We start from the raw sequence: 14,654 nt of genomic DNA, 5'->3' as shown, positions 1-14,654 counted from the left end.
CCCATAAAAACTAGTGGGGATTAAACTTGGGTGCACCAAATCCATTTTTTTTTCCTTTTCCTTCCTGTGTTTCAGCTGCTTTGAGAAATAGCTGTTCTCATAACTCCTATAACGTTATTAGTATCAGAGGTTCTGTTTATATAGATAAAGAATTTAGTATGTATGTGGTAGAAATATTTCGCAGTGGGAAAAATAACTGCGTTGCATGCAGAGGACATTTTTTAATGTTCACCATGCACATAAAATCCCTCATGCAGGAAAATATGCTGAAGTCAGTGGGAGTATTGTATTAATAAGGGTTTGTTATGAATATAATGTCTGTGGATTTGGCAATCTTTTTGTCACTACTGCTTTTATAATGTACACAGGGCCCTCACTTGTATTGTTTAACTTTTTCCTGTGCATGTTTCAGGGGACAGCTTGGATGAAGCCTCTGGGACAGAATTATATAGAGTTTCACAGTAAAGATAGAAGCACTGGAAAAATCAATTGAAGTTAAAGCAGCAGAAAGGGAGAGAAGAGTATTGTGTTTCTTTTGGCACAGTGTTACTCCCAAATTACATCTGTTCTTCGAACATTTTCCAGAAGGAAGGTTCTTAGGCCGTACCCTAATTGTATTCAGTAAAAAACCTCCATTCCATCATCTTTTAAATTCCTCTCTACATTTTAGCGCCAAGCTTTGTTGGCATACCCCAGAAAGAATAGAAGCTGCCAGTCCTTTGGAATCACACTAAATAAAGAAGCCCACATTTTTAGGCCTCTTGTCTCTGTTTCTTGGCTGAGTGCAGCATTGCTGATCGAGATCAGCAACTTACAAACAGAATGTTCTATTTATGGAGAGCGGAAAATGCTGCTGGTGCTGGTACACTGAAAACTGAAAAAAGCAATAAGGGTAAAATAACAAATATTAAAACACTGATTTAAAATGCAGAAAGGTGAAACCTGCAATAAATAAATAAATTAATTTGGGGGCCAGTCCTGGGAAGTGAGCACATAGAGATACTAAGTGACTGTAGAGCAGGGATGGATAACTTGCGGCTTTCAAGACTCCAGTTCCCATCAGCCCCTGCCCATATGGCCTGTTATGTACTGAAGTTGTCACCCTGGGCCAGCAGGGGGATACTGTAGATAGTTTTCACTCAGGTCCACATATGCAAATAAGGGATTGAAAGTGACGTTCAGTGATTGGATAGTTACAGAAAGTTGTTACAGTTGCATTGTAGTGGAGCTCTATATAAGCAGGCTGACTGAACCCTTCAGTTCAGTTCTGTTCTGGCCTGTGAATAAACAAGAGCTGTTTGAAGAATCACTGTGTCGTCTGATATGTTCACCCACAACTCAACATGGCCAACGGTTAGGGATAATGGAGTTATAGCCTGACAACATCCAAAAGGCCACAGGTTCCCTGCTCCGGCTATAGAGATTTTAAGTATCTATATTGCTCCTTCCAGTTCCCTTAGGATCTCAAATTTCAGCAACACCCTGTGCAAGGCCAAAAGTTGGTCGACCCTGTCCCCCGCCTTTTGTCTTCCATTCTACATTATAGTTGCTTCACCCCTGAGACTCTGCACCCAGTGTGAACGAACTGGTTGCGCTCCCCTAAATCTGCCTCTGCAGTTCCTTGGAGGAAAAGGGCTCCCTTTCAGATTTGCAAAACTTGGGAGCAAGAGCAGTGTTATTTATTGTCCTTTAATGCTGGCAGTATCAGGGTATGTTCGAACCCATGTGAATATGGTAAGGGGCTGGCAGATGTTTGGGAATGGATGAGGTGTATGTTTCTCTTTGAATTTCTGTGGTAAAGCGTTCTGTCAGAGCTGCCCGAGGTCCCAGCTCACAAAGGACCAACGCCAGTTCGTTGTTAAATACAAAAGTCTTTATTGAAGTTCAGTTTCGATTTCAAAGCCGCGGCGCGCAGCTCTACGTCTCAAACTCTAGACCGCTGAAGCTCCGTCTGAATCTCCTCCCCCCTGACACCAGTTTAAGACTCTAGCCTTGCTCCACCTCTTCCTTTGCTCTTTCCTCCTCTGGCTCCGCCTGTCCGCTGGGGTCTTGCCCTTTCTAGACTCTTCTGACGCTGAGTCCCCTGAGTCTTCCCCCTGCCTCCGGCGGGCTTTAGGACCTGGTTCCCAATCCGGGTTTTCTGCTGTCCCGCGCGCCTGTACATTCAAACTTGGCGCGCGCGCCCAGCCGGCAACCTTTCTCCTGACCGTTACACTGCTCCTGTCACTGCTTCCCCCTTCGGGGAGGCTAGCTGGACCTGACTTCCCCTCCGTTCCCTCACTCTCCGATAGAGGCGTGGTCAGCCCTGACTCATCTTCTCTCCCTGCTGGAGGAGACGCTGGCCCTGATACATGGGACTCTTCCCCCCCACTACGCTCTGGTGGGGGAGCTGGTCCTGATCTCCCGCTGCTGCTTTGGGAGTCCCCGCTGGCCCCTTGCTTCTGGTGCATCCCCCCTGGGACCCCCCTTGCCCTGGCCCTAGGCGCCCCCCTCTGGGAATCTTCTGATTCGCTGGAGAAGCTCATGGAATCTCTCGTGCCACTGTCATACTCCCCTACGCTGCCCTCAGATTCTTCCCCTTCGCTCTCCATTTCCTCTCTCCCCTGTGCCTCTGCTCCTGAGCCCCTGACACGTTCTTACAGCACTCATCCCTTGGTCATTATCTTCATGAATGTCTGAATGTGTTGCAAGCAAGGTGGAAGGAAATTGGCATGTTTAGCTTTGGGGAAAAGATGGACCTGTGTGGACATTGACAACACAGACTTTCCCCAAGGGGTGATCTAGCTACGTTGATGTATAATCTACTGGTCTGTGATGCATTTTGTACTTGTTTTATGAATGTAAACTTGTTGTTGATCTTACGCTGCTCACTGCTATGGTATTTTGTTTTCTTCGTGTTGGTGGGACAATACGTTTTGCAAATAAACCGTTTTCAAAAATCTAAAAACTATCAAAGCAGAGTCTGTGCCAAGTACCAATGGGTCACAATGAAAACATAGGTTGGATATACATTTTCTAATTTTAGGAAATAATAATAATAATAATAATAATAATAATAATAATAATAATAATAATTTAATATTTGTACCCTGCCCATCTGGCTGGGTTTCCCCAGCCACTCTGGGCGGCTTCCAACAAAGATGAAAAATACACTAAAATGTCACATATTAAAAACTTCCCTGAAAGTTCAGGAAAGGCTGAACGGTATAGTAGGAGCCTGTCCATATGGTTCTTTTAGTGTGTTAGATGAGCAATTTGAAGAGGCCTTGGTTGCCATTTTGCTTGAAGTGAGGTAGTCATGATTGTAATTTGTTGGTCTGAATGCCAGTGAAAAACTTCTGAAAGTATCTTGAATGATGCTATGTTGACATGTGATATAGTTTTATGGCGATTGCTCAAACCAAAATTACCCCTGCAATAATGTCAGTCCACTTCTTGGCATACCAGAAAATTGGCTCCGAATTATGTTGAGAGGGGCTGAATCTCCCATTCTGCAGCTTTTAAAGAGGCAACAAAATGATTACCTGTCAAAAAATGGGGTTTAAATCTAGGAAGCCTTCACAGAGACCCTCAAGCTTCACCCCAAAGTGCCAATTCTGTGAAGTTCGCTTCTGTGACTATTTTTCAACTCCAGTTTTATTTTTGGACTTCTGAGGATATTTTAATAGGCAACAATAAGAAAAAGCAATTCACTACTGTCAGGAACTTTTTGCCCCTCTAAAAACCTTTCTGGTACTTCTATACAAATGGGCAACACTAGACAGAAAAAAAAATGCTCCGTGAGTTTCAAAAAATTAACTATTTGCTTTCAACAACTCTATAAACAGGTAAAGGTAAAGTACCCCCTGACAGTTAAGTCCAGTTGCGAATGACTCTAGGGTTGCGGTGCTCATCTTGCTTTACTGGCTGAGGGAGCCAACATTTGTCCGCAGACGGTTTTCCCGGGTCATGTGGCCAACATGACTAAGCTACTTCTGTCAAAACCAGAGAAACACACAGAAATGCCGTTTACCTTCCTGCTGGAGCGGTACCCTATTTACCTACTTGCACTGGTGTGTTTTTGAACTGCTAGGTTGGCAGGAGCTGGGACCGAGCAACGGGAGCTCACCCCGTCATGGGAATTGGATCCGTCAACCTTCCGATCAGCAAGCCCAAGGCTCAGTGGTTTAAATCACAGCGCCAACTGCGTCCCGAACAACTCTATATGTGGGTTCAAATAAGAATTAAGCAATATGAGCTTCAGGCTTCTTTTTTTACAACACTTAAAAAAGGCCTAGTTTGCATATTGTACAAGTTATGCTTGTAAATTAACCAGAAAACAAAATGGGAGGCTAGATACAAAACGGGAGGTTAAGATCAATAAGGCCTTTAAGAACCATATTGTCAGGAAAGCAGTGTTTAATGTCTGGACAAAATATAAAGACTTATTGGAAAATAAAACCCCAAGGTGGCTTTCACCTCTGGAGGCTAAGGCCCGAAAAAGACCCAATATGGAGGCCAAATGGCCAAAATATTGGGAAATATTAGAAAAAGATGGAGACAATTGGAAATTGCAGAGTTTGGAGAAAATGAAGGATAAGGTGCGAGACTGGTTACATTATGCTCAGATTAAAGAAGTTTTTAAAAATGACAAAAAGTTAGGGTTCCAGGTGGAGAAATCGAAGTTAGAAACAGAATTGTTAGAACCAAAGACCAAGGTACTATCTAGAATGTATAACTTGCTGCTAAAATGGAATACACAAGACGAAATGGTTAAATCGGCTATGATAAAATGGGCACAGGACATTGGGCATAACATTATGTTTGAGGACTGGGAAAGGTTGTGGACCACTGGGCTGAACTTCACCGCATGTAATGCTCTGAAGGAAAATGTAATGAAAATGATATATAGATGGTACATGACCCCAGTTAAACTTGCCAAAATATACCATTCGTCTGATAATAAATGTTGGAAATGTAAAGAAAATGAAGGAACATTCTTTCACCTCTGGTGGACATGCCCTAAGGTGAAGGTCTTCTGGGAAATGATATATAATGAGCTGAAAAAGGTATTTAAGTATACCTTCACAAAGAAACCAGAGGCCTTCCTTCTGGGTATTGTCGGCCAGAAGGTGTTAAAGAAGGACCGAACATTTTTTATGTATGCAACAACGGCAGCAAGGATTCTCATCGCAAAAAACTGGAAAACTCAAGATCTACCCACACTGGAAGAGTGGCAGATGCAGCTGATGGACTATATGCAACTGGCCGAGATGACTGGCAGAATCCGTGATCTGGGAGAAGAGAAGATGGAGGAAGACTGGGAGAAATTCAAGATGTATCTACAAAAACATTGTAATTTGGTTGAATGTTAAGAAGGATGCTAGATTATAAAAAATTGGCCACCACTAAATTAGATTTAAATTTGATGATAAGTGAGACTAAAGAAAATATAAAAATTTTTGGAAGAAGTGCTAGATTATATTTGAATGAGTGGACATGAGATTGTAAACAAGTTGATAATTTGTTTGGAAAAAATTTTTAACGATGTAAATGGGAGCGGGAGACGTGAGGGAGTCCAAATAAATGATGAAATTGTTGTGATAGAAGTAAGATCGTTTATTATTTGTGCATTTATATTTAAAAACTTTAATAAATATTTATAAAAAAAAAAACCAGAAAACAAAATGGGAGGCTAGATACAAAACGGGAGGCTAGAAAGAGAACTAATTAATGGTAATTGCGCCCGGGTAATAAAAGTGCAACCATGGTTATACATATTCAGGGCTGGATTTAGGTCTGATGAGGCCCTAAGCTACTGAAGGTAATGGGGCTCTTTATATGTCCACCTGTCCTTTGTCAACAACAAATTGCCGCTGTTTTTTGTGTTAAATATATGCTATATGGTACTTTATGGACCTAATAGGTATCTAAAGCCATTTGCACATGTTGCTGTATGTAGGTTTTATTTTATTTGTTTTTGATCTTATATTTTGGAAATGTACATCCACTGGTTTTTTCCTTTAAAAAGTTTTTGGGCCCCCAAAAGAGTGGGGCCCTAAGCTACGGCTTGTTTAGCTTATAGGTAAATCCGGCACTGGATTTCTTAGCAGTTAATTTTTATTTTTTTATAAATATTTATTAGTTTCCAAATTAATACAAAAAAGAAAGAAAAAAGAAGAGGGGAAAAAACAAAAAGTAACAAAAAGTAACAAAAATACAAAGATACAAAATTAAAAAACAGTTAAAACAAATATAGTTTCCATTACTTATTCCATTACAAATATAGTTTCCGGAGGCGGCGCGAACGGCAATGGCTGCCCTCTGCTAACAGCGGAGAGGGAGCTCCGGTGAGAACGGGTCGTCTGCTACGGTGAAGCGGAGACCCAGACTGGAAATCCACAGGCAGCGAAAGCCTGTGGCCTCGGGACCCGGCAGGCGCCAGGAGCAACCCCCGAATCGCTGAAGGAACCCCGTAAGGGGCTCCGGAACGGGGAGGGGGTAGTGGCGCTGTGGGTCGTTTCGCAACCATCGGAGTGAAGCCGCGCTGCTGCTGCCGGTGAGCGCTGACCTTTCTTCCTGAGAAAATTTTGGATTTGGAAAGTAACAACCCGTGAGTAATAACAGACCCTGTATAATTTTGGGACTTTAAAGCATTGGGACTTTGGGACTTTAAAGCATTGAATTTGGCTGAAATTTGGCTGAAAGCGGAGCGACGAAAAACAGGAAGTCCGTCTTCCACTCTCATTGAACATCAAAGCAAAGAGCTGGAGGAGTGGAGGTAAAGAGAGATCTTTTAACCTAACTGATCTGAGCACCCATTGAACTTTATTTTAAGTGGAATAAGGACTTTAAGTGCTGGACTTTATGCTTTTTAGCTGTATGGTGATACCTTTCTTCTATTGGAGCTACATTTTAAGTAAGAAACCCAGGTGATGGAGCTGCCTGAGTAACTGAGCTGTCAGTTTGCAGACTTGGATACTTTGAATCTGAACTTTGAAACAATCTGAGAGAGTCTGAACTTGTTACTTTGAAGCATTTGGATTACCAGTACGCACTATTTGAAACATTGTTGCTGTTAAATACTAAATTCTAACTCTGCTGAAACTTTTTACTGAAGGTTCCTGGACTTTGAAATTTGACTTTATTAATTTTATTGGAATTGATTTCTTCCCTAAAAACATTTTAAACTCCCCCTAGAGGATTTGGGACTTACAGCAGTGACTTTTATTTCACTTTCCTTTTCCCGGCCCTCTGTCTGACTGTTACCATCTGGGCCGTTGCTTTCTCATGGGAACAACTCAGCTTGACCTTGACTTTTAGATAACTTTGGAATGAGTGGCGCAAGAAGGAGAGGAAGAGCTAGACAAACAACTTTAACAACTTTAACCGCAGCCTCACAGGCACGTAGATCATCTGTGCCTACTTTGCCTTCTGAGGAAGAAGCTGCATCTCTGCCACGGGCAGGGGAGGGAGAAACTGAGGAATTACAATTGGAAGATATGGCCTCAGGGGCAAGTACCTCTATTTTAGAGAAAATCTTTGAAAAATTGGAATCTTTGGATAAGAGAGTGGAATCTTTGGACAAAAAGGCTGATGAGCAAACATACAAAATTGACCAAAACACAGAATATCTAAATAGACTAACTGGACAAGTAGCACAGAATGCACAAGCAATTGGAGAATTGAAGGAGGCTACAGGGGAAAATCGGAAATTGGCTGAGGATACCAGCCAAAAACTTGGAAATTTAGAACAAGAGGTAAGACCACTCTGCAAACAAGTAGGTGAACACCAGACCTACCTTTCTATGATAGAACTGCGGAACCGGGAGAGTAACTTAAGGATAAGGGCGATACCAGAAGTGGAAGAAGGCAACCTAGCTGAGTTTTTGACTAAAGAATTTTCCAAATTTTGGAACTTAGAGGAAAAGGACTTTAAAATTGTATCAGCTTTCAGGCTTGGAAGACTTATAAGGAAGGAGAAGCCCAGAGACTGTTTGATAATATTGAGGTCAAAGGAGGAAAGGGACAAGATTCTGGGCCTACACTACGGAAAGTCACTGGACATTTCGGACAAAAGAATTGAAATTTACAAGGACATTCCTAAACAACTGTTGGACCTCAGATCTGACTATTTGGAGCTGACAAGATTGTTAAGGAACAACTCAATCATCTTCCCCCAAGGATTATCTTTCACCTTTAGAGGGAAGAAGATTAAAATTAGAACATTGGAAGATAGAGATAAATTTCTGAACGCATACGGAGAGGACCTTCACAAAGGAACTGAGTTACTTCCAGGGCCTGAAACACCAGAGGTACCTGTACCCTTGGATCTTGAAGACCCAGTGAATAAGGTACCACCCCCCGAAAAATAACCAGATTTATTCAGGATGTCTCTGCAACTTTTGAGTTGGAACATTAATGGTTGTAACATCCCGGAAAAAAGGAGGAAAATTTTTCATATATTAAAAAAAGAACAATTGGACATTATTTGCTTACAAGAAACACATGTGACTAGGCTCCATAGAAAGGTGTTAATAAATAAAAGACTTGGTCAAGAATTTATATCTTCGGACAGAGTAAAGAAGCGAGGGGTGGTGATATATGCAAAAGAGAGCCTGTCACCTAAATTTTTATTTAAAGATGAATATGGAAGAATTCTAGCAATTGAGATACAACATCAAGGAGAAAAGATTTTGATATTAGGAATTTATGCACCAAATGACGGGAAATCGAAATTTTACAAGAAGTTGCATGAGATTATGCTGGATTATCTGGACTACAACAACATCATTATGATGGGAGATATGAATGGGGTCGTATCGACTAACATGGATAAGTCACAAAACCAAAAGGTTACAAAAGACGGCAGACTACCAAAGACTTTTTTTGAAATGACAGACAATATGGACTGGATTGACATTTGGAGAACTAAGAACCCCCTGGGAAGAGAGGGAACATTCTTCTCTGAAGCCCAGCTGACTTGGACAAGAATCGACCAAATATGGATAACTAGAGGTCTGGCACCCAAGGTCAGAAAAGTGGAAATCTGCCCAAAGACCTGCTCCGACCATAATGCACTGAAGATGGACATGACACTGCTGCCAACCGGTTCCTTTAGATGGAAGATGAATGACAACTTGTTTAGAGATCAGGAGATTATTAAGAAGGCCCAAAAAGATTTGAAGGATTACTTCGAGATAAATATGAACACTACGGTGGAAAAAAGAACTATATGGGATGCAAGCAAAGCTGTGATGAGGGGGTTCTTGATACAACAGAACGCTGTAAAGAAAAGGACACAAAATGAAAGGAAAGACAAGATCCTGCAGAAAATCAAAGAATTGGAGAAGAAGTTAAGATCAAACCCGAAGTCACAACCGATTCTGAGAGAAATTAAACTTTACCAAGCACAATATTCTAAACTGATAAACCAGGAAATAGAGTGGAAGATTAAATTAATGAAACAAAAAACTTTTGAATCGGCGAATAAATGTGGGAAACTGCTTGCGTGGCAGTTGAAGAAGAGACAAAAATTAAATACAGTTACAAATCTAGAAATTGAAGGAAGAAATATTCAGAACCCCATGGAAATCAGAAAGTGTTTCCAGAGATATTTCAAAAAATTATATACTCAAGGGCCGCAAGACGAGGTTGAGATTAAACAATTTTTGGAAAGAAATGGACTAACAAAGTTGTCACAAAAAAACCAGATCAATCCTGAATAACAAAATAACACGACAAGAGATTGAACAAGCCATTCAGAACATGCAACTGGGCAAATCTCCAGGGCCAGACGGCCTGACCTCCAAGTATTATAAGACATGAAAAGACTACTTGATCCAACCAATGATGGAGGTCTGCAACGAAATTATGGAGGGGAAGAGGGCGCCGGAATCGTGGAAGGAAGCTTTCATCACATTGATACCAAAATTGGAAACTGAAAAGACACAACTCAAGAACTATCGTCCCATTTCCCTTTTAAATGTGGATTACAAAATATTTGCAGACGTCTTGGCAAGCAGATTTAAAAGAGTTTTAAACGAGGTAATCCATAAAGACCAAGCAGGCTTTCTCCCAGGTAGACACATGTTTGCTAATACAAGGAACATTATTGACATTTTGGAACTTTTGCAAACAGACATAAATACAAAAGCAGTGTTAATTTTTATAGATGCGGAGAAGGCCTTTGATAATATCTCTTGGAAATTTATGAAGGGAAATCTAAAAGAAATGGGAGTGGGACGGGGTTTTGAGAATGGGATTGATGCAATATATTCAGAACAAAAGGCTAAATTGATAGTTAACAATGTGGTTACGGAAGAGTTTAAAATTGAAAAAGGAACACGACAAGGCTGCCCGATTTCCCCTCTGCTATTTATTTCGGTTCTGGAGGTGCTCTTGAATATGATCAGAGGGGACCGGTTGGTGGAAGGGATCCAGGTCGGAGCGAAACAATATAAACTTAAAGCCTTTGCAGATGACCTAGTTTTGACTTTGCAGGAGCCGGAATCTAGTACGAAAAGAGTATTGCAACTGATACAAGACTTTGGTCGGGTAGCGGGATTTAAATTAAACAAACAGAAAACCAAGGTGCTGGGGAAAAATTTGACAGACACAGAGTCAGAACGGTTTCAGAGGGAAACAGAACTAACGGTGGTTAAAAAAGTAAAATACCTAGGGGTGAATATAACAGCAAAAAATCTGAGTCTATTTAAGGATAATTATGAAAAATGTTGGACTGAAATTAAGAGAGACTTGGACAGTTGGACAAAATTGAAGCTTTCTTTGTTAGGCCGAATTGCTGCTATTAAGATGAATGTATTGCCAAAAATGTTATTTTTGTTTCAAACATTACAGATTGTGGACAAGACGGAGTGCTTCCGGAAGTGGCAGAAAGATATTTCTAAATTTGTCTGGCAGGGCAAAAAGCCCAGAATTAAGTTTAAGATATTAACTGACGCGAAAGAAAGAGGGGGCTTTGCCCTGCCAGACTTAAAGTTGTACTATGAAGCCGCAGCTTTCTGCTGGCTAAAAGACTGGCTACTTCTCGAAGACACTGACGTACTGGATTTGGAAGGTTTTAACAATGCTTTTGGTTGGCATGCATACTTATGGTACGACAAGGTTAAGATCAATAAGGCCTTTAAGAACCATATTGTTAGGAAAGCAGTATTTAATGTCTGGACAAAATACAAAGACTTATTGGAAAACAAGACTCCGAGGTGGCTTTCGCCTCTGGAAGCTAAGGCCCGAAAAAGACCCAATATGGAGGCCAAATGGCCAAAATATTGGGAAATATTAGAAAAAGATGGAGACAATTGGAAATTGCAGAGTTTGGAGAAAATGAAGGATAAAGTGCGAGACTGGTTACATTACGCTCAGATTAAAGAAGTCTTTAAAAATGACAAAAAGTTAGGGTTCCAGGTGGAGAAATCGAAGTTAGAAACAGAATTGTTAGAACCAAAGACTAAGGTACTATCTAGAATGTATAACTTGCTGTTAAAATGGAATACACAAGACGAAATGGTTAAATCGGCTATGATAAAGTGGGCACAGGACATTGGGCATAACATTATGTTTGAGGACTGGGAAAGGTTGTGGACCACTGGGCTGAACTTCACCGCATGTAATGCTCTGAAGGAAAATGTAATGAAAATGATATATAGATGGTACATGACCCCAGTTATACTTGCCAAAATATACCATTCGTCTGATAATAAATGTTGGAAATGTAAAGAAAATGAAGGAACATTCTTTCACCCCTGGTGGACATGCCCTAAGGTGAAGGCCTTCTGGGAAATGATATATAATGAGCTGAAAAAGGTATTTAAGTATACCTTCACTAAGAAACCAGAGGCCTTCCTTCTGGGTATTGTCGGCCAGAAGGTGCTAAAGAAGGACCGAACATTTTTTATGTATGCAACAACGGCAGCAAGGATACTCATCGCTAAAAACTGGAAAACTCAAGATCTACCCACACTGGAAGAGTGGCAGATGCAGCTGATGGACTATATGCAACTGGCCGAGATGACTGGCAGAATCCGAGACCTGGGAGAAGAGAGGATTGAGGAAGACTGGAAGAAATTTAAGACGTATTTACAAAAACATTGCAATTTGGTTGAATGTTAAGAAGGATGCTAGATTATAAAAAATTGGCCACCACTAAATTAGATTTGAATTTGATGATAAGTGAGATTAAAGAAAACATAATTTTTTTGGAGAATTGCTAGATTATATTTAAATGAGTGGATATAAGATCCTAAACAAGTTGATAATTTGCTTGGAAAAACCTTTTTACGATGTAAATGGGAGCGGGTGACGTGAGGGAGTCCAAAGAAGTGATGAAACCACGTTATGATATAAGTAAGGTTGTTTATTATTTGTGCATTTGTATTAAAAAAATTTAATAAATATTTATATATATAAAAAATAAATAAATCTAGGAAGCCTTCACAGAGACCCTCAAGCTTCACCCCAAAGTGCCAATTCTGTGAAGTTCGCTTCTGTGACTATTTTTCAACTCCAGTTTTATTTTTGGACTTCTGAGGATATTTTAATAGGCAACAATAAGAAAAAGCAATTCACTACTGTCAGGAACTTTTTGCCCCTCTAAAAACCTTTCTGGTAATTCTATACAAATGGGCAACACTAGACAGAAAAAAAAATGCTCCGTGAGTTTCAAAAAATTAACTATTTGCTTTCAACAACTCTATAAACAGGTAAAGGTAAAGTACCCCCTGACAGTTAAGTCCAGTTGTGAATGACTCTAGGGTTGCGGTGCTCATCTTGCTTTACTGGCTGAGGGAGCCAACATTTGTCCGCAGACGGTTTTCCCGGGTCATGTGGCCAACATGACTAAGCTACTTCTGTCAAAACCAGAGAAGCACACAGAAATGCCGTTTACCTTCCTGCCGGAGCGGTACCCTATTTACCTACTTGCACTGGTGTGTTTTTGAACTGCTAGGTTGGCAGGAGCTGGGACCGAGCAACGGGAGCTCACCCCGTCATGGGAATTGGATCCGTCAACCTTCCGATCAGCCAGCGGCGTAGCGTGGGTTATCAGCACCCGGGGCAAGGCAAGTAATTTGCGCCCCCTAACCCGGGGCAAGGCAAGTACAGTAATTTACTCTCCCAAGCAGCAGCAGTGAGGCTTCTCTTTCCCCTGCGCTCTCCCGGAGCTGCCTCTTTTGTTTCCTTTTTTCCCTTTCTCCAAGGCTTTTCGCTTTCTCTCCTTAAATGATTCCCCCTCCACACCACGGCGTTTCCTGGCTGCTTCCCCCCCCCTTCCCCTCTCTCTCCTCCTCGCTCTGCTTGCCTTGCCCTGCCCTGCCCTGCCTGAGGGCGCCCTGAGGAGACTCCGCTCTCCTTTTTGACCAGGCGAGGTGGAAAAAAGGGGGGAAAGTCTCTTCCCGCCCCCTTGCCAGACTCCCTGCTCGGCTCGGCTCGCTACCCAGAAGGCAGGCCAGTGGAGAGAGAGCCGCAATTACCATAAAGCTCCTCTCCCTCCGCTTCGCCAAGCTGTCAAAGCCCGGCAGCAGCGGCAACGGCAGCAGCAGGCGCAGCCAGACCCCCGCCAGCCAGCCAGCCAGCCAGCCAGCCAGCCCGGCTTCCTCTCCTTTTTTTGCCCGTGGCAGAAGGCTTTGCTCTCCCCCTTCTGCGACCTCCTCGCCAAGCCGAGCGAGCGCGGGCTCCCTAACCCGTGGATTTTAGTAGGGGCAGAGAGCTGCTAGTGCGAGTGCGCCCCCGCCCAAGTTGCGCCCGGTGCGGCCGGCACCCCTGGCACCCCCCACGCTACGCCACTGCGATCAGCAAGCCCAAGGCTCAGTGGTTTAAATCACAGCGCCAACTGCGTCCCGAACAACTCTATATGTGGGTTCAAATAAGAATTAAGCAATATGACCTTCAGACTTCTTTTTTTACAACACTTAAAAAAGGCCTAGTTTGCATATTGTACAAGTTATGCTTGTAAATTAACCAGAAAACAAAATGGGAGGCTAGATACAAAACGGGAGGCTAGAAAGAGAACTAATTAATGGTAATTGCGCCCGGGTAATAAAAGTGCAACCATGGTTATACATATTCAGGGCTGGATTTAGGTCTGATGAGGCCCTAAGCTACTGAAGGTAATGGGGCTCTTTATATGTCCACCTGTCCTTTGTCAACAACAAATTGCCGCTGTTTTTTGTGTTAAATATATGCTATATGGTACTTTATGGACCTAATAGGTATCTAAAGCCATTTGCACATGTTGCTGTATGTAGGTTTTATTTTATTTGTTTTTGATCTTATATTTTGGAAATGTACATCCACTGGTTTTTTCCTTTAAAAAGTTTTTGGGCCCCCAAAAGAGTGGGGCCCTAAGCTACGGCTTGTTTAGCTTATAGGTAAATCCGGCACTGGATTCCTTAGCAGTTAATTTTTATTTTTTTATAAATATTTATTAGTTTCCAAATTAATACAAAAAAGAAAGAAAAAAGAAGAGGGCAAAAAACAAAAAGTAACAAAAAGTAACAAAAATACAAAGATACAAAATTAAAAAACAGTTAAAACAAATGTAGTTTCCATTACTTATTTCCATTAACTTGTTTCCCAGACCTCCTCTCACCTCCCCCTTTTGTATTCCAGTTCAAATTCTTAACTCAGCAAATCCTTATTATAACTTATTATAACTT

The sequence above is a fragment of the Podarcis erhardii genome, assembly GCF_964252035.2.
Source record: "Podarcis erhardii genome assembly, chromosome: 6".
NCBI classification, from domain to species: Eukaryota; Metazoa; Chordata; class Lepidosauria; order Squamata; family Lacertidae; genus Podarcis; species Podarcis erhardii.
This window is presented reverse-complemented; position numbering follows the sequence as displayed.